At 40.1% G+C, this 21,286-nt stretch overlaps 1 protein-coding gene across 2 annotated transcripts in view; it reads right to left on the minus strand.

The window, feature by feature from the left end:
- LOC139138033 (serine/threonine-protein kinase 38-like) overlaps window positions 1-21,286 on the minus strand; it is a 48,827-nt gene that overhangs the window by 11,725 nt on the left and 15,816 nt on the right. The gene's annotated exons all lie outside the window — the stretch shown is intronic.

Below are 21,286 nucleotides of genomic sequence, written 5' to 3' on the forward strand. Positions count from 1 at the left end.
CGCCAACTAATAATATGAAGCATAGCTATTTGAAAATTGGCTGATAATATTTGAAAACCATATGTTCAGAAATTGTATTAATGGAATTACATGGTTGAATTGCATGAATCGACATGAGCTGGTTAGCTGAGGTGGAAACGGTACTGTACCATACCGTACAAGTTTTACATTTCATGTGCTTAGGAGTATCCAGGGTTGGTGATACACTTATTTAGCTATAGTACGGTTATTTTCAGCACATATTGTTATGATTTTTATTTACTTTTTTCTGAATGCAAAATCATTTCCCATATTGATGAAATGAAACATTATAATGTACATGTAGGTCATGGTATTGCATCTGCAACTGATAAACCTAAAATGTGGGCAAAAATGACAGTGCAATGAAAAAATAAAATTCAGGACAGCATTTTTTTTAAGATACATAGTACTGGTCTATTAAAGTGGCATTCTTTTTTTGACATTGTTTACATATGTCTTGCACTCAAGAATGGATATCAGAAAACTGATAAAACGCAAAAACATTTTCAGAGAAGTCTGCATTCCCCACTGCCCATTAAATTTGAGTTCTGAAGATTGAAGTTTGTCCACCGAACTGTTATAGTACTGTGCTAGGAGTAGAGACATGCTCTGAATGCAGTGATTATACAGAGTGGTAAAGTGCAACGGCCCCTTGCTTCTTACTCTTATGACTCCCTGGATTGGTATCAATCCTCCTTGGTATCAATCAATACGAACTACCCCATGATTTTAGCAAGTTCATTCTAAATTTGAAGCAGGGTGAGCCATGAAAGGCATCAGATTATGAGGGTCCAAACTTAAAAGCATTAGCGTCCTTATATTCTCTATTTTTCTTACTCTACCCTTCATTTCTGAGTCAAATGTGGAGTTTTTGCGTTGGAATAGAAAGCCACAAAAAGACAATCACACTTCACACATGAACAGCATACAAATCAGGATTTTTTCATGAGACGGAAGACACCCTTTGTGTCAATACAATCTGATTTCACATATTCTTGCCAGACCTAAAAAGCTCATTTACTAGGTTGAAATGGCTGTTTGTTCAACATGTGATAAACCACACTGGTATGTGAAAAATTCTCACATTTTAATTTGGAAAAAATATCCTTGAAGAATTTATAGTTACTGTTCAATGCTACGTACACACTACATGCATGTGTGTGTGTGTGTGTGTGTGAGACGATTATTTCATCCAATAAAAACTGAAAATGTGTTTAACTTGAGAATACTGCATTCTTCACTTGAAAAAATGTGCACCTATTTAAGGTAGAACGTGCTTCAAAGACAGATATTCGAACTCTAAAACTTTTTCAATTCTTTTCTGATCTACCACTTGTGGAGGTTCTTTTTGAAGCCTTTCGCGACAGTAAAACTTTCACAGTCTTTGTTTTTTGAAAATTGAAAATTTTATTTTCTCCATAGATTTAACACAGGGATGGTGGCCATTTTGAATTTCAAATATCAGTAATTTGTTTTTCTAGTACAAAAATTTATACAGTCAGCCAAAATTTTACTCTTGATTTTGAAAGTGAATCAAGAAAGATTCCTTGAGGCAAATTTGAGCGAAACTAAGTCTTTTACTTTAGAGGCGCATACTACCTTAACACCAACAGCTGACTTCTAACCTGATGGTTTAAATACAAAATATCCACCAGACTCAAGGATCGATAAAACTGGAATTTTTTGAACAAAGGTGGGAGAACAATATCCTTTGCAGGTTTTTGGTTTTATTACAGGGTGATTAGTAAGGCTCTATTTAGTTTTCTGAATGTTGTAAATTTTTTGTTCGATGTGTACAGTTCAAAGCAGAACTAACGCACCATCCGGGCTCGCCTCGGGCTCGCCTCAGGCTCGCCTCAGGCACGCCTTGGGCACGCCTGAGGCGCGCCTGAGGCGCGTCTCAGACCACACAGGTTTGCCCTCAATAGCTCATTATCTCCAACTGGAAATTGTCATTATGTTGACATGCATAAATTATGCAGCGGTAACTGTCCCAGCCACAGTGTGGTTACACTGAGCACGAGTAAGACAAGTGTCGACCTAACTTTTCAGACGTAAATTTCTGGACTGTAGACCGGCCAACAATTTGTTGCACTTGCAGTTCAAGCATATAAATCTACACACCTTCACATCAAAGGAAAGCTTGTGACCCACTTTGTTGAAGGGTCAAATTTCTGTACAACTTTGTAGCAAACAACGTAAACTTAGCAAGTGTCTTGTGTACAGTGATCGCCATTGATCGTTTTACGATGCCACAAAAACGAATTGGTAATAATTGCCCTCCAATTTTTTAGCTTCGTTCGCCGTAAATTTCTCTGAGCCAGACCATGATCACTGACTGTGGCCAGACTTTCTTTTCTTGTCTGGAGCGACAATATGAAGGCCAATTTGCTGTGTGGCTCACGTAAATTATTTGACAAATGTATCGCCTACATTTAAATTGGCTCAAAGTCAAACAATGATTTGATCACAAATCTCGGAGAGTTACGAAGGCAACCTGTTGTAAACGAGTTTTAATACAAGTTTTAATACCTCACAAAACATTCATTGATCGCTCCAAAATAACATATTAAATTAAGATTTGGTAAAAATCCTTTTAAAATTCCTCATCTTGAGTGTTTTTGACAGAGAAAACCTCAACCACGGATCACGATATTGATCGAGCTTTCATTCAGAGTGGCCGGTGCAGTCAACGCGATGCTCCCGGGCGGGCGGGCGACCCATTTGAATCGCCGTTTCAACTTCAAATCACTTTCAAACGATAAACGTAAGTCTTTATTTTCCCGCAAAATACCCTCAAAAAATACCGAAGTCTGTCATTTCTGTCACGTGGTGGCACATAACCTGTCACAAAAAACATCGTGTGTTGAGGAAAAAATGCTTACAGACAGGTCTGTCTCCCTTCCAGCGAACCAGACCTAATTAAGTATTCACGACAAAGTTGTTGACCCGGTTTCATCGAAAGGTCGCTCTAATCATATGCAAATTTCTGCTGCATGCTGTGCTACATAGCATGCATAGATGATGTCATTATTTAGTCCTTACATGGACCTGAATTGGGTTCAAAGGGCAAAGAATGAATTATTTGTCAGTGACTTCCTGAGCGACTTGTGTAGTTTACATTTAGGCACGGTCCGCAGAGGGACCGTGAGTTAGCCCAAATACGACATCGGATTGTGGGAAGTTTTTTTAAAAGACGTCAATGCCGTTATCGGTGAAGTTCACCGTAGAGAAAGTCGCGAATCGTTGCAACAATATGTTACTTCAAGTCTTGAACACCGAACACTGTCCCCACCGTTTTGAATATCCCTATAAAATATTGCCAAGTGTTTAGCCGACGTAGTATCGCAAAGTGCATCAGATCATTGTGCAGTTTGTTTATAAAAACAGTGGAGTGCGCAGTCAGAGACAAAACACCACCACTAGCAGAGGCTGTTCATTTTGCGTGAACGTCGCGATAGTAACTATTCAATAAAGGATTTACATGTACTTTCTATGAATAAAGTTACATTGCTTTTGCCCATGTGTAGTTGTTGTGCATTGCTGAGTTAAATTTCATTGACCAGGGAACCTATCACGGTTGCAGCAACCTGATTTGACAGACTTTCAAAGTTGAAGAAAATGTGCCGGAGAGAAAACGGTAGGTACTGTTACAGACGCCCGTCATGTAGGCCTACTAGACGTTGTCATAATTAATGCCGTCATTTCCAATTTCTCACAAAAAACTTTTTAACTCTTATTTTAGTATACAGTTATCGTCGAGGTTAACAATGTGCGTCTCATTTCTAGTTGTTGTATATGAACCTTTTTCACACTTTACATCCATCGCATGGTGTCATCTGACCTCGAGCAATTACCGATCTAACCGACTGCAGTGTTTCCTCGAATGAAATTCAAAGTCACTAAATTTCTAATTTGTTGACTTGTGACGAAATTACGGTTGATGCATATTCTTAGATAGCTACAGTACCATACGTACGTAGCAAAACCAGATCTGGTTTTGCCGTTTTGCCGCCCGACCCAAATACCCAGGCAAAACCTCGAGCTACTGTACTGCAGCGAATTCTTAGAGTGACAGTGGGGAATTGCCAAAAACTTCCAGGCCTCGCTGTTCGTTTATCCAACATGTGTAACGAAATTCTGTACGGAGAATGCACACAAGGTTTCGGTTTTCCGACAGTTTCAGTGTATTAGCTCATATACAGTATGAATGGTTGTTGCGGCTGGCAGGAATCAATGTCACAAATCACGTTGTTCAAACTGTCGGCCGGCCTAACCTGTAGTAGCCTACTAGCTGCCAGCTGTCGTCGACGGCTTTTGGTTGTTAGTAATTCTACGTCCGGGCGAGCTCTCATTCAGGGACGTCCCGAAATCGATTTTCAAACACATGCAAGGCCAGTGTTCCTGTATTTTTGTAAGAATATAGTAAATTGTAGATAAAACCAGACCCTTTTTATTGCCTACAATGTCGCCTTGTACGTCGTGTACGAGTCTCGGCCTTGACATGGCACAAAACATATTTGCGCGCGTCATACAGATGATACCATTATTCATCTGGGGGCTTTCCGACTGAAGTGGGCACATAGTAGATTTTTCTCGAGAAACCTACGACGAAAAAGACAGTCTAAATGAAAATATTTCAAGCATAAGATCAATTGCATAGAATGCTGAACTGCAGCAGCTTTTAATCGCTAATTAATGGCATAGTTTGTTTTGCATTCAACGCATCCAATTGAGCAAGTAAACTTGGTTTGACCTTTTATAGAAAGTTTGACAATGTATTTTTGTTGGTCTCCGGCTCGAAGCCAGTGACGTTTCCGGACTTCAGTTTCTGAGAGCCACATCAAATTGCCACGATCAGCGGACGCAAAATTATTATTTTCAAATAGCTATCACCAAAAATTTCGGGAAATGAGAAAACCTGGCGAGAAAAAAGGCATGGCAACAATGGTGTTGATAGCGTACCTACCTTTTCAAGCCATCAAGAACCAACAGCTCAGCTCGCCCGAATTCAATTCATGAATATGTTGGGCGAGGCAACGATAGTAAATTTTTTCTGCAAACGTAGAAAGACCTGCACTTTGCACTGAAAGGAATAGTTGGCAAGTCTTTTCCGAAACTGAAAAACATAGCTGAGGATATAGCCATCTCTCAGTCAGTGCGGCCGTGGCAAACTTGGGCGTTCATACCGACAATGGGGACAGAGCATTTTCAAACGAAAACGGCATTGTGAATGAAAGGCGATGACTTAGTTTTTAAAGTAGAAGAAAATGCTCAAAATTTTGGTTGTGTTAGTTAATCAATCGAAATTATTTCTTGTTCCAATTGATAAAATCATAGACAGTCTCGATTCTACCATCAATTAATCGACAGACTAAATCGACAATGGAAGATGCATATAAAATTTACAACGCGATGTACGCGGTACGTACGTGTACATCTCAAACAACGGGCGAGTTGGTTTTGGCCCAGTGGGAATAGGGCGATCCGGCGAGTTGCTTATGGGCGGGTTCAAGTTGGAAAAAGTGCAAGTTAGTCATTCGTGCAAAACGGTCATCAAAACTTCAGGAAAATAGGAAATCAATGAAATTTACTGAGCAATTCAACAAAGACTTGGTGATACACATAGCTAAACTTAGTAAAAGCAATGTAACTTATTCATAAAAAGTTAATCCTTTATTTGGGTTATCATCATCGGTCATGCAAAATGAATGGCCTATGCTTTATGACACACCCCGCGGTTTTGATAAAACAAACTAAAAGATGATCATGGACAGAGCAGTACTGCTGTCCGCTGATCAATTGTCGATATATGGATATTCCCAGCGGTTTCCCATGTATATTGGGACTGTGATGTTCCTAGTTTTATTGCACCAGATGACATCGAATACACTAGTCTACACGGTCTAAGGCTTATTGACTCGGCGTAATTTTGTCATCGCCAGTGCAAGAGAGGGCCGGAGAGTAACAAAAACTTCATTCTCCACTCCAGTGAGCATTTTAGCCCGTGTTCTATTATTCAACGTATAACAAGAAACTTTAGCAGTGCCTCCGTCATTTTGTACACGAAAAATTCAGACCTCCGTCCAGCTCCGCAGCTCCGAGTTATTCTCGACGGTCAAGTCTAAAATTTGCATTGTTGCTATGGAAACTGGCCGTTTTCCGAGAAAAGGGAGCATGATTCCTCGAAGGCAGACTTTCGCTGTTTCACAATTCGACATAGAGGAATGATTTGCAATATGTCACCTATGACCTTTAACATCATGTAGCTGCTAATCACAAGATTGATCAGTCGCGTGAAATTCATTAAGTTCTGATACTTCGGACTTCACTGAGTTTGACAGAAAAGATGCCTGTTTTTTGTGGGGTTTTTTTGCACCAGTTATTTCCACGTGGGAATCATTACGTTACTAGAAAAAGACGGAGGTTTTTTATGTTCGGCCCAAATTGCTATTCGGAGCAGTTATTTTGAATGTGGGATATCGACTCACTTGTAAAATATTGACAGAAGCGGACTTACGTTTTTGGTTTTCGGTTGTAATAATTTGGCATGGGGACAGTTTTGAAAGTCAGACTTTCATCGGGTATGGACAGTTATGTTAAACAATACTGGTAAAAGACGTAACGCCATAGTTTTTGGCCGCAATACATGTGGGGCGGCAACAGTTCTGAGCTGGATAATTGTAAGATATCGCAACCATTTTCAAAACATTAACGACATGAGAAATCTGTGGTGACGTACTTGGACGTAATCTTTATGCAGTGTAATAACTTTCAAAGTTGGAGAACGGTTCATATTAATACCACAGACTTCAGGAATAAGCATAACCGAGTTTGACTACGGGCCCTCTCTATCACGGGGTTTGAATTACATGTAAAATACCATCAGAAAAAGACGTTTTTTCCGTCTCCAGTTACTTAGGAGCGGGAACAATTTATTATGAATATCAGACTTTATCAGGTATCAACTCACATGCACAGAATATTATCAGAAAGGAACCGGGAATTTTGAAAGCTTTTTGAGTTAAAGCGCAGTGGTCGTCGCGCTGCGCATCCTCCTGAGGGGTCCCCCTCTGTTGTAAACAAATCCAAGAACGCCGCACATGTTACGGGTTGATTGTAATGTTTGCGGTATTGCCGCTTGTTAAAATGGCGGCTGATCTGTCACAAGCATACCAACTAACCAAATGTAACACGCAATAAAAGGTCAATTAATCTAAGTTAAATATCTGCTGAATATTGAACAATAATTGCACGCTGGATTGAGATCACATTTGCTCATGATTTTCTTGAATCAGTTGAATGGGGCTCGGCTACTGTTATCGCTCGAGCCATAGAGCTAGACGTACGCATGTATACGCCAACAGACTATCAACGACCGGGCTCTAGTTTTCGACATCGCTAGCAAGGACGAGAGCTTTCATTTCAAGAGGCCCGACAGGAGTACAACAAGTTGTACAAAGACAACAACTCAAACTACAGAAATCTACAGCTCGCAGAGCAATGCCCGCTGCAGCAAGAAGCATCTCTGCATCTGTTCTGTTCCGTGGTCTGTATGAACGTCCGTGTCAAACCGGGTATATGGCGCGCTACACTCGGCTGTGGAGAATCCAACTCAACTACAACAAAGTTTACCCCGTTTTGGGGTGCAAACGAGAATTCTGAGTACAGGTATCAAGTAAAGCGAAGGACCTTTCATAGCTCTTCTTGTTATGTGGGGGTTATCTCACTTGAAAGAGGATTCAGACCTACCCGGCAATCAGGAGGTACAACAACGAAGTTTGCCCAGCACCGGTAGGCCTACACCAGCTAGCGGTTGGATCACTGCCATGACCGTGCACAGGCCCGGGGCACAGGATCTCTCGATACGTCTATGCACGGTGTAGCCGTGCAATTTTCCTGCCAAATGCCGCGAAAACCCGCTCGTTTTGTCTATTGTTTCCTGACATTTACTATTTCTTACCACGTAATACTAGGAGAAGTAAGACATGGTGATCAACAGTTGGTTGTGGGCCAAGTCGTCGCGGGCCGGCCGGTACGTTGTGGGACCGGATTCTCTATATCCGTGTACGTCAACGCGGTGACCGTCTCCCAACAACATCTCCCGTGTCCTGCTCAGGCTAGCCGATCATGGTCTTGAGTGTAATTTTTGTGTTAGGCATTGTGCTTTTTGCTGGTCTACATATATAGGCAATGTTGATCATTTTAGTTATGTATTTTCACTGTACTGTACATAGCATTGTGTATAACAGCGTGATCGCGCACGATCAAAGCTTTTGTTGAATGTGTCTGCGTACAGTGAACTCAGCGACATGTGCTGAGTGTAGTGTCCCAATGTTCGTAGCTCTACACGAGTTTATACCACTGAAGTTCGTTTCCGATCTTAATATTTTACTATTGCATGATGTTGAGTCTTACAAAGGCCTTAACAAAGTGGGGGACTGCTCCCATCTCACTCCTATTGAAGTTGAGAAGACTTATGTTTACAAAAATTTATGTTTATCAACAAAAAAACCACGCAAGCGCGGCGCGACGACCACTGCGCTTTAAGTTTTTTTTTTGGCCCCAATTTCATTCGGATCGGGAACAATTTTGAATGTTGGAATTTGTTGAAGGGTATCGACCCACATGTAAAATGTTAACAGAAGCGGGCGTAATTTTTTGGCTTTCTGTCGTAATATAAGTTGAAATCGGGAACAGTTTTGAATGTCTGACATCAGGTATGGATGGACAGACGTGAAACACACTGGCAAAAGACATAATTTTTGGCCGCAATATATGTGACTTTTGGAGTGGAAACAGTTCTGACAAATGTACAACATTTTAGAAATGGACGAATTATTTTGTTTCTGGCCGTAATTTCTTCGAAACGGGGAGTAGAGAAGGACGTTGATTGGGTAGTGAAACACATACATATCATGTGAAACATCATCAGAAACAAGCATTAATATATGATTTTCGGCAGTTGTAAGTACAAAACGGGAGCATTTGTTAGTGAATACGTATCCTAAATAAAAGCAAGGCAAGAAGTTCATAACAGAAACATCTTATTAATCACGAATCCTAGAAGTGTAAATAGTAAAATAATGTAGGGTGCAATAGCAGCCTGATATGCACCAGATGAATATAGATCCTATCAAGTGTAGCAATTTTCCTTCCAGATGGTTTTACATGTAGCAATAGTTTCTGAGAGTTGCAACATTGTATGTAAAGGTTAGCAAGATCGTTTTGACGGGCCTATTGTTCAAGTACTGATTGTCAATAATTCTGCCCTTTGTCATGCACGTGAATAAATTTGCATACGAGTACAGCAGGTCTCCAAGGGGAAACCACTTCTCAGGCTCGCCTGAGGCACGCCCGAGGCGCGCCCAAGGCGCGCCTCAGGCGAGTCCGAGGCGAGCCCGAGGCGAGCCTTTTGGTGCGTTAGTTCTGCTTCGATGCGTAAATAGTTTGTACACCTGTACAGGTGGGTTGTGTTTTGTACTGATCAAGCTCAACACACTAAGGACATTGTAACACAAATATCCAAAGGCAGACACTATTGCTAGACTCTCACGCATGCCACAGCTCTGCACACTGATTATTCACCATGAACAGTCTGGTTGCAAGAGAACCATTGATAACAGCACAGCTAATTACGCTTTACAGGGCCATACACAGCCAAAATGCGTGGCCAATGAGGGTTTGTGACTGAGTACAGGACTTGTCCACAATTATTTCCAACTTTCTCAGTTATGAATATTCCAATAAGTCTCCTCTGATACAGGTCTGCATTTTACAGGTTCTCATTTATAGGGCAGTTGTGTTAGGCCACGGCCACGGAGTTCCTCAACCATTTTCTAGTTCCTCATTGTCCCTTATAGTTATACTTCTACCATCTCCTCATACAAAGATGGCATGATGACATTTAGAAATTATGAAATATTACATTTATCCCCTTTTTATCAACTTAAATGATACTAAAAGCACAAAACTATTATTTATAGCTGTTTGTTCAGCTATTCTTAATCATGTTCCATGACGTACAATGTTCTGTGTTTACATCTAACACGGTTGGATGTTGATGGTGTTGTTTACTTCTGCATATGGCAGGTGTTGTGACCGTTGGATGAAGAATGTTTCAAAGTTTGGTAATGCCAAGCAAATAAAATTAATCCACTAGTTTCCAGGTGCTATTCTGCTGGATACACTTATCACACATGTGTGCGCCCAACACTGGGTAGCATTTATGGACAAACTTCCCTGCAAAATTTTGTTTGATTTGATATTACATGTATCTCCTTTCAATTTCTTATCAGTGCATCTACTTCATCTACCAATGGCTTTTAATAAAGTACATGCATGCAAATGTACCGGCAGTAAGTCTCTGACATACTAGAATTTTTCCATATTTCAGGTGTTTCGAAATTGACACAGTGATCACTTTCATGGTATTGTCGGCATAACCAGGTGTTGTGATGACAATCCTGGAGGATCCAGAGCTTGCCAACATGCATACATGTACTTAGTGTTGTGCATGTGGTATTATTGGCTGCACAAGCCAGAATTCAGGTGCCCTGGTGAACTCAGTATATATGTACTGTGGTCTAGTGTATGTAGGTTGTGTTTACTTTGCCATTTTGCTATAGACAGAAACTTTATCAAGCACAGGAAGAGATGATCATGAAAATAAAGCTCTCTGATACTGAATTGTATCAAAAACAACTCCAATAAATACATCAGCACACTGTCATAACATTACTGTAAATCTTATCATATGAAACAATTTACAATGTCTATGACAAGCTCTTCTTTAAATTTGTACCTTGTTCACATGTTTTTATCATTAAACTTTATCACACAGGGCTTAAATAGTGGAATTGGATGAATAGCCGAGTGTAAAAGGTCAGTACCCCTGATTATGTGTGATAATTGTGATGATAACATCCTCGTTAGCACATCAAATTTAAGAAACACTTGATGAATTATCAGTGTTTGAGGGCATAGATCAACCATGGCACATGGTGGTAAGACATTAATGGGACACAGAGACCTTGTTTTTGAGAGATGCGATGGTATTCCATTGGATCTCAAAGATAAAAACACAGATCAACAGTGTTCGCGGTGACTTTTTTCTCCTCGCGTACGGCATACGCATTAGTCTGCTAAAATTGCGTAATGGCTGGATTTGAGTGCGTAATTTCACTTCCGCATTCGATTGATGAAAAAACTGACTGCAAAATACGATGTGCCGTTAAATAAACCTACACTACGTATTCGGATTGTACGATGTAACATTATTTTAATGAAAACAGTTTAACGAACAACTTGAACAACGTTGAAACGTAACAGCGAAGGTTAAACATGCAACCGTCAAAACACATCGGGCAACCCAAAAGTTAGAGTTATGGCAGCTTATCCAGACGGTTTCTTGACGTTTCGGCACCAAGTCGTTTCGGCCCAAGACGTTTCGGCCTTCGAATTTCAGGCCCCAAGTCCGACGTTTCGGCACCGCTGAAGGCTACCTGTGGGAACTAGTGCTGGAGCGTAATGTTACAAATCAAAGCAATAAATAGTATAGTGTCAACTAACATTCACGTACATGCTTTAATATTTGTGAGAACATGGGAAGAGACCGTAAGAAAAAACTTCATATCATTTTCAAATCTGTGACACAAGTTTATCGATATCAATAGCCGCCGACACGGCAAAAGTTTGAAAGCGGTGACGAAACAGCACGGCAAAATTCACACAAAATGCACATAAAGTACTGGTCAGAACGCAAAGGTCACGCTTACGAATGTGACAGATCAGTCAATTACTGAATAGTTTGAAAAAAAATCGAAACACAGATGCCGAAACGTCTTGGGTTGCAGTGCCGAAGTGACTTAGGCCGGAAATTGAGAGGCCGAAACGACTTGGGCCGAAACGACTTGGTGCCTGAACGACCAGTTACTATCCAGACACTTCTGCAGTGTTAAAAATTTATCGGGATTCCGACGAGCTCTACCGATGAATCATTTTTTTCACGGACTCGTAGAGCAAAGTTGTAGGAAAACAGATTTGTCTGCTTCTACGCCATGCTGCATGTGTGCTTGATCAAAATTTGGGAACAGCGAGACGCGATGATCGTGCACGGTTGGCATTAATATAATTTGTCGCAACATTTCTGTCAATCACTCACTTTCAGAAACTATCGCTCGCCTGAAAATTAGCAACGTAATTCATAGGCACAGCTGACATGATAACGTGCTTATTTTTCAGACAACGCTCAGAGAATCCGAAACTTTCCACACAAAATGAGTGATTGACAGAAATGTGTTGCAACAAATTTAGTCTGGTTGTCGCCTAAGCTCATTCATGGGGAGTGCTTTCGGTGTTATCCTTTGCGTATAGAAAACGCATAACGATGGAAAAAATGCGTAGAGAGTCAATTTCAATGCGTAAATACGCACGATTTTTGCGTAAACGCGAACTCTGATCAGATATAGCTAGCAACTAAGTAACCTGTTTGAGTTGCTATTGTCTGAAACAAGGTGTGGTATAGTGGGTACAATTTTTCCCTTGACTAGATGTACATGTATTTGTACTGTATGCACTATTGTTTTCAGCATATACTGTAATCTGAAATAATTTGACTTGTCATATCATACGCTCTGCCTGAGAACAATAAATATACAAATGGTCTGACTAAGAAACTCCAACACAACGGGGTGCAAAATCAGCCCCTAATATTGTAGGTCTGCATTTGAAACACAGGTACTTGGCAATATCGTAATAGCATGGCAAAACTATACTAGCTCTACTGTCCATGACAACACCTGCCCAGTGTTTCCGCTGCCCGCTCGCCAAATCGCAAATGCGAGAAAAAAGTAGCGTTTGGCGAGAAGATTTTGGCAAAAGTTAGCCAAACTTGCGAATCGAAAATTGCACTATGACGTCATCACTTTGTCTGTCCGCGCGCACATCGATGTCCTGCATTCAACTTGAGACGTTATGCTTTATCTCTGTGCATCCCCGACCTTATGCGTCAGGAGATCCTATTTGTAACACATACAGTATGAATAAATTGTAACGAAATAACTCACAAATTAATAGTACCGCATCATGACTAGTTGACTAAAATGTTGCGAAGTTTTGGGTTTGACTACGCGCAATGTGTGATAACTCCGTGCAGTGACAGCCATGTCATCGTCAACACTGAAGGATCGTAGTGACTGTGAACTACCTCCATGGTGAAACTAAGCAAAAACGGCAAACTTTCCTTTTTGACTTTGGCTGCTCCACCAATATGGGGGGAACCACCCCTACAACACACATTCTACGCGCAAGTAAAGCTATGAAATGGAAAGAAAGATTATGATCAATGTACGAAAGTCGACCGTGAATTTGGAAAAGAAGGTAGCGGCATGCATACGCATGGCACTTTTAGAACGTAGAGCGAGTAAGGCACACCTGAATAGCGAAACTGTTCGTGGTGTATTGCTGCCAACAAGAAAATACCTTTACTGGCGTTAGAAACTTGTGTGAATTGGCTTCCTTAAATATAAATTCGCGACAATTTTCAGTGTATCACGGACCGTGGTGTATTGTGACGTGACATCAGAGAAGGCGCTCGCTCGTCCGCTGAGCTGAGTCGCCTAGTTCCGCATTCACATCGTGCAAATACGCTAAGTCTTGTCGCGATATTTGAGCATTTAACTTGATCGTCAGTGAAACAAAAAGATGTTTCTCCATATCAAAATGGTATATATTTGATATTTTACGGTTCTATTTACATAATAGACGTGAACATTTGGATTTATGATCCGTGATTTCCGCGATCCATGGCAAGCTTGCTGTGAATACACACTGACGTCTTTGATGATGACCCCTGACCCGAGTGCCATTGATACCCTGTGCGCTGTCCGAGCGTTGAGCTTCGCTTGCTAAACTTCAGGCGTAAAGCAAATGTATTGGAAGTCTAAAAAAATGCACATATTACTCAAGTCTGAGAGTATTTTACTTTCGAACTGCTACGAGAATGGATATCTGATTCGTTTGAAAAAACTAGTATGCTGAACCAGGTTTCGTGCCGCATGTACAGTATCGCACGATAGCGATTTCAGGTTTGTTACTGAATATAGTTGAAACGCCTAACTTTGGACAAGTGTCGCTCGCGTGGTGTCGCTTGAAATTCGGACAAATTTTATGTTGTATGCGTGGCTGATGTTGGCACCTTGTAATCTGAACCATAAATTGGTGTTACTTTTAGTATCCATAGTAGCACTAACAGGGTTTATTTCCGTCATTCTTACGGAAAATGCAGACAAATATTTATTTTTGCATATTAATGAGAAAGAAATGACGTCATTTGTGATCAGTGGTATCGGCTTGGCTAATTGAATATCTGGTTTGGCGAATAATTTTTAGGGCTTCTAGCCAAATTTGCTACAAGATTTTGGAACCCAGGGGAAACACTGCCTGCCAATGTAAGTAACTCAGTGTATAGATTTGCATGGTCCATACACACAGATCAACAGCTTGAGATATGGAATGGGTGATGACAAGGATAGGAGAGTTGCGGTTATTGACTTGGTACCAGCAAAAGCATCCAAGCAAGACTGACTGAGTCACCACACCAAAATTGCAAGCTGGATCTCCTCTCCACTGCAATAACAATGGTGTGGGGTCAATAGGTCACTGCTCTTTTCACACCTGTTGGATTGTGCTGACACGGGTATACCAGCGACAGACTCCATTGAGACCAAATCGTCTCCTTGAAGACTGACATCAGCACAGTTCCTGTCATGTGACCTTGTTTACCGTTTTTTGCTGCCAACTTTTGGGGAAATTTATGAATTACTACACACTTATAAATTAAAGTACGACCAGTGTGTTTCTAGTTTCAAATATTTAATAATTAAAAACAGTTGTACATTTGATGCATAATGTGCACAACTAATTATGTGATTTGTGATAGATTACAAAAGATATACAAATCTATGCTGCATCATCTCAGCACTGGCCAACAATAAAGTCATGGGTATTTGGCTCTATGTTTCTGTTTTTGGTGGTCACACCGCAACACATTTATACATGTAGCTCTAGACCAATCGCTAAGCTCCTCTACTTCTGTATAGTGTCCTGACCTGGCATGTAAACAGTTTATCTGATGAAAGCCTACAGATTTCTTTGTATCAAATACATCTCATTTGATTCTTCATCAATTTAGTTTTCACTTCAGCTTCATCAGCGGTGAACAGATTGTCACTTGACAAAAGATTGTTGACATTTATTTGGTTCTCTAACACATGCTATACTTCTAATGTGGAGTCACCTGGAAGTCTAATCACAGGTACAGCTATACTGGTGACCATTTTGGATTTCCACTACTGATGCGTTTTACATGCATTTTATATATCACTATCGAGGACAAGTAAAAGCCCAGTAAACGTAAAATATACATGTATCAAGGGTTGTCATATTTGATTAGTGACAAAATGATTTACGACATTAAATCTTCGCAGCAATATGCGTTTCAAGGTCAGCAAAGCTTTGGGATCATATATTTGCTGATTTCACTGCGGATTAATAATGTACATACAGTAATCTCTCTTTTTGAAAAATATTGTTACATTTACAATTATTTAATGCATTCAGCAAATTTCACACTTGTAAATTATCAATATGGTGTGTTGGTAAGCCTCTGTTTACTGTTACCACGGCACGATGCAAGTTTTACAACTCTAGGGGGCTCTCACATGTCACAGTTTACATTGGCAAACTTTGGTACCAGAGAAATAAATTACACTAGACTGGCATTTTATTGTGTGATGTCATGTCAGGGAAATGAGCAATCCTTTCCACTGAGCATTTGCATAAAAGCATTATTTACGATCTTCCCTCTCTCTCACATAGTTTCAAAACTATGTAGTAATATATCCTTTAAAATATTCGTCAAACATCACCTTGTTTGATGGTCAATATTTCTATCTTGGAAACCACAATTGTTGGGCTCTAGATTTTGTTTGACTTTCGAACATTTTTTTAACTGTACATCCTGTTTGAACAAGAATTTAACAAACTTGTCTTTCCTGTGTGGTACTAAAGAGTAACCATGGTGCAGTATGCATGTGTCAAATTCAAGCATATTTCTCCACTGTGTGTATGTTTTGGGAATTTTTTGCAAAAGACTTCCTCGGTCTCTGCAATCATGTTGGGTGTGACTATAATCAAAACCATAGTTCTGTTGAAATAGATTCCAGGCTACACATGCACCATGGGCACTGAAACAAATTTTCAAAACTCCCCAATACCTCACCAGGACTGTGCAAGTTTTCAGTGCAAGCAAAACGTGACCTCAGCGACCTTCTTTTACAACTGGACGTCGCCAAACAGTACAAAGAGACATTTGACAAACTTCCTCATTCACCATAGTGCCATGATGTGTCTTGCCATCCTCAAATGCTTGCCTATCAGTGGTTGCCTACGATATATTGAGTTTATTGAGGACTCTCCTAACATTGTCACAGAATACTTGTAAACACAAGCACTGACCATAGCTCATAACCAACACATTGAAATTTAAACTTCAGTAGCCAGGAGTAACAAATACTCTCTTACAATAGGAGTAATACATGTTTCACTTCAAAACTCATGTTTATCCTTCAACTCCCTTCAGTACTACTTATAGTAGGACCAAAATTTGCGCGGTGATCCCTGGTTTTATTTTTGATTTCGTGAGAGAATGGTTGAAAGTTTTGTCGAGGAATGTTTGAGCAAAAGTTAAAGTCTTTGACTTTCGAGGCGCATACTACCTTAATAAACACTAACTGCAAATGCAGTAATAATTTCTGATCTGATACCTGGAGAATAACTTTGGTTTATTAAAAAGAACTATCTGTGTGTATAAACTGACAGGGAAGCCCTCATAGAATACATGTGTCATATCTGACTACTCTGTACAAATACACCTTGTTTATCACAACGTCCACATCAGCAGAGACCAATAACATTAATCACAACTGCCATAAAGCAGGCTGGGATGACCCAGGCTTGTAGCATGTGGCCAGTGTCAACAAATCCACAGGTAACTGTGCACACAAACACAAGATACCATAACTCCTTTGCTAAGAAACCAACAGTCATGACTTGCATCACTCAAATGAGGTGATCTTTTGTTTTGTTCACATGGCGTGGGTTGGCCTGTGTTTACTCACAACTTTGGAAGATTGCCAATGAATATGTAACTTGGCTAGTTCTTTCAAACGGACTGGTGTGACCTCCGACATAGAGCCATGCACTCCTGTCCCCTTAATAACCATGTGCAAATCACGAGACCTACTATACAGTTCTTTCTAGTGTTTAAAATGCAACAGAACTCTGTACAAGCCAATCAATGTTTCAGGAAACAAACTGCAGTAATGTTACATTAATCCTCCAATGACCAAGCTCTTCAATTCCTACAATGTCCCAGACTAGCACATAATGTTCAAGACTTTTGTTTAAATAAAGTTTAAAGAACTACGTGTAAAGATTCCATAAAATTCAGTCATGTATTGGTACTTAACAATATCCTACCGGGGCGGCATAGCACCCATCCATGTACACGACTGAATCTCTCATAGTTTCAGTCTGTACTATGCAGAGTCCTTTTCACAAATTCTTTAAGTATCCCAAAAGCTGGCTGACCCCATAATCACAATTACTTACACTACTTGTATAGATGATATATTAAAACACCATTACCTTCAAGCTTTGTGGATAATTGTTTGAAGCGCTTGTCCAGGGGAAATTCAACAAAAATCAACATGCAAGGCTGTACACTCTAATCCCTTTTTGAAGAAGGCTAAACTTTTTCAAAAATAACTTCTCCAATTTACAATGTACCTCTGCCGTTTTTTTCATTTATCAAACAAACAGATTAGATTCACTCTGAAAGTTTTTGATTTATATAAAGTTAACCGATACTGGAAAGTACACATACAGAGACATCCTCTATATCATATGTAGTTTATAATATGTAGTCTCCAGGGAAGCATGACATCGATTTATCAAGGGCATTGTGACATTGGCATCCACCACCACTGAGGATGAACAAACTGAGAATATCGTCAAGATATAACAACATCTGATGGGAAAAACTATGTGTATTACCAGGTTGGGGGGGGGGGGGGGGCGTGCACACTGCTATTCCCTGATTGGAATGATTGAAGATTGCTGGAGTTTTCACTGCTGGGAATTGGCCAACCATCTACATGTGGTATGCAATATTAGAGTCACAACATCCCTGCTCAGTCCATCCACATTGTGTACACCTTGCAGGATGAATTGCATGTACAGTAGATGTGCTATACATTGTCTATATTATACATACATGTGCGTGCATAGCACCATAGACCCTAATTAGGGTCTATGACAGCACTGATGAGTATGTTGTTAGTATACATGTACATTACATGTATACTCTCGCAGACAGCTAGTGCAAAAACACTGTATAATCAAACATGTGATACAGAAATGAATAGAAAGAATACCACATACACAGGTATACATGTACTGCACTTTTATGGTACCACTTTCGAACGTGTGTTTTACAACACCTCCTACATGCATTGCCAACCTTTTGAGGCAACTAATTATCTCCAGTCTTTTGCCAAAGATGGCAGCTTGGGAACCTGGTAAGAACAAGTTTGTTGCTGACATGACTAGGGTATGCTTGGCGTGGTGTGGAGTGCTGATGCGGCCAGCCTATCAGCTTCCTTTCTGCTGATCGAAAACAATATTGTGCGAACTAAAGTTTCCTGGCCAAACGCGATCAGATGAATAAGGTCATCAACAAACATGACTCTCTTAACCACATACTTTGACTCACACAAAATCTGGTCTCGGATCAACAAAAGTGAAGCCAAACAATTCTGTGGTTTTCTTCAGGTAACAATTGATATACCTGACTGAATCAGCAGCTTTCAGTGATGTTGAGTCAGCGGTGGTACCAGGTGGTAGACGTGGAGGAAGACCCATGACAAAGATGTTGAGTTGGTGGTGGTACCAGGTGGTAGACGCAGTAGAAGACCATGACAAAGATGCCAACATTTAGAAGACAGTCTTTCGCAGGTCATGAATGTATTCTCTTGTCAATAGCAATAGATTAAAAAGGTTTTTTATTCATATTAACTTTCGTACAATAATTTGGAAGTTGTACCGAGGGGACATGTACAGTACATGTGCATAGCAAAATAAAATACAGTATGATCCAGACTGTCGTGTTAAGAGTCAGTGAGTCCATATTAGACTTGCTCAAAGTATGTGGGCATGTATAATATCCAAACAGAGTAAATTAACCCTTTCACCCCCAGTTCCCTGTATACAGGTCCAACTTTACCATAGAAAACAATGGATTTGGGACAAACCATGGTGGTGAAAGGGTTAAAGGAATAAATGTTGTCTTTGTGTCAAGCTGTTGTGTAGATCTTGGGTTGAACGCCCTGACCAGCCAGTAAAGGCTGCCAAGAAAAGCCAAGTGGAGCACTCTACATTGTATACTCTACCGGTACTCAGTACATGTACAAGTAAGTCCACATGAACTTGAAGCTGAAGTCTGACCGCCTACTGTCATACAACTCAGACCTCAAGTACAGTACAAGTTCTGAGTCATTTGGTCAATATTTGCTGTGGGATGAAACCCAGGGTTCTATCGTCTTGGGTGTAATGCTGACAGGATCATAACAATTACAACGTCACTGCTATATTTAGAAATACTTGACAATATACACCTGCTTGAGTCAGTGGGTGCCGATGGCTTTGAAGTCAAGATTGTCCCCACCCGATTTGGTCACGCTGTCTTTAACACATTACCCTATGATGTCATACTGTCAAACATCATGGGACATGTACGTACAAGTACAGTGTATACAGGTACAAGTGTGATTAACACTGATATTCCTGATAATACAGACTCAAAAGAAGTGTTACAATGACATGAACCGTTGGCAATCAAAGGCAATCATACTGGTGAAAACCCAAAACTGTGATATTTCTGATTATACCATAGTCACAAAAGAAGTGTTACAATGACATGAACCATTGGTAATCAAAGGCAATCATACTGGTGAAAACAGAAAATTTACAGAAATTTCTTATGTATTCCATAAAACCATAGACCCTTGAGAAAAACTTTCTCGAGGGTCTATGATAAAACTAATGAAGAAAAAACATTGATAATACTCATATCTATAAACAAATGAGTCAACTTCAAATCTGATATTCCTGACTACAAAATTGAATTAACATATATCTTTTTTTTTCAAAAACACCACTCTAATACAGATACTCTTTTCTAGTTAATATACAGTGTATACCAGTATATGTTGAATAGCATTTTACTAACAGGTCTTTTTTTCCAGTCTACAGACTACAATTATGATGAACTGTTGGACACCTTTCTACTCAGAACTCAGTCTGCTATACCAAAAGAGAGTATAAATGACCTTGGTACATCAGCTAGCCTAGTTGCTTCTCTTTCATTTCAAGTTCTGTGAACTGAAAACACAGTTATACCTGCTCGTTTTGGGTTTGAAAAGGACAACCTAACAGATTCAAGACTAGGATAAGTATTCATTGATCTCACAACTGGTATGGGGTTGGTTTGATATCTTCTTTCCTCGTGTATACAATCACACAAAATGACAGTAGTACAGGTACATGTACATGTAGTTCTGATGATAAAAGATATTATGAAGGAATCACTTTACCCTCCTAGGAAAACATTTCTAACTTCTATAATATTGTCTGTGTGTGATTAGTATGTAGTTTTTATACTAGGATATGATAATATGGTATGTGCATGAAGGTACATGTACATAGGGCATATCTCAAAGGCGACTTGAGAACGTTTCTTTGGCAACAGGAGAGTGTAAAGTAAAGTAGCGTTCCTCCCACGCAGGTCAGTTTCAACCTTGGTTTGAAATGTCACTCTTGTGGCTTGAGTACTGTATCATAATCATGAGCAGCGTTTCCGTTACAATTTCAAAACTTGCGTACGATTTTACGCAACTGAGTTTTTATTTGCGTAAAATGTATTCAAAATGCGTACGGTAGGAATCAGTATCTGAAGTGAGCTGGGCAGTCTTTTCTGTAGAACTTGGGGTTTCCTGTAATGCGCATGCTCTATTAACAAAAAACAACAACCTGGGGGGCTTCAAGGTGTAGCTGAACGCGTAACGTTTGCCATGCCCATGCCGTGATGCATGTCCCGGATATGATCGTTGAGCAGCCCAATGAGTTCATGTTCAAAGAAAATACC

This window comes from Ptychodera flava, chromosome 1 (genome assembly GCF_041260155.1).
Source record: "Ptychodera flava strain L36383 chromosome 1, AS_Pfla_20210202, whole genome shotgun sequence".
NCBI lineage: Eukaryota > Metazoa > Hemichordata > Enteropneusta > Ptychoderidae > Ptychodera > Ptychodera flava.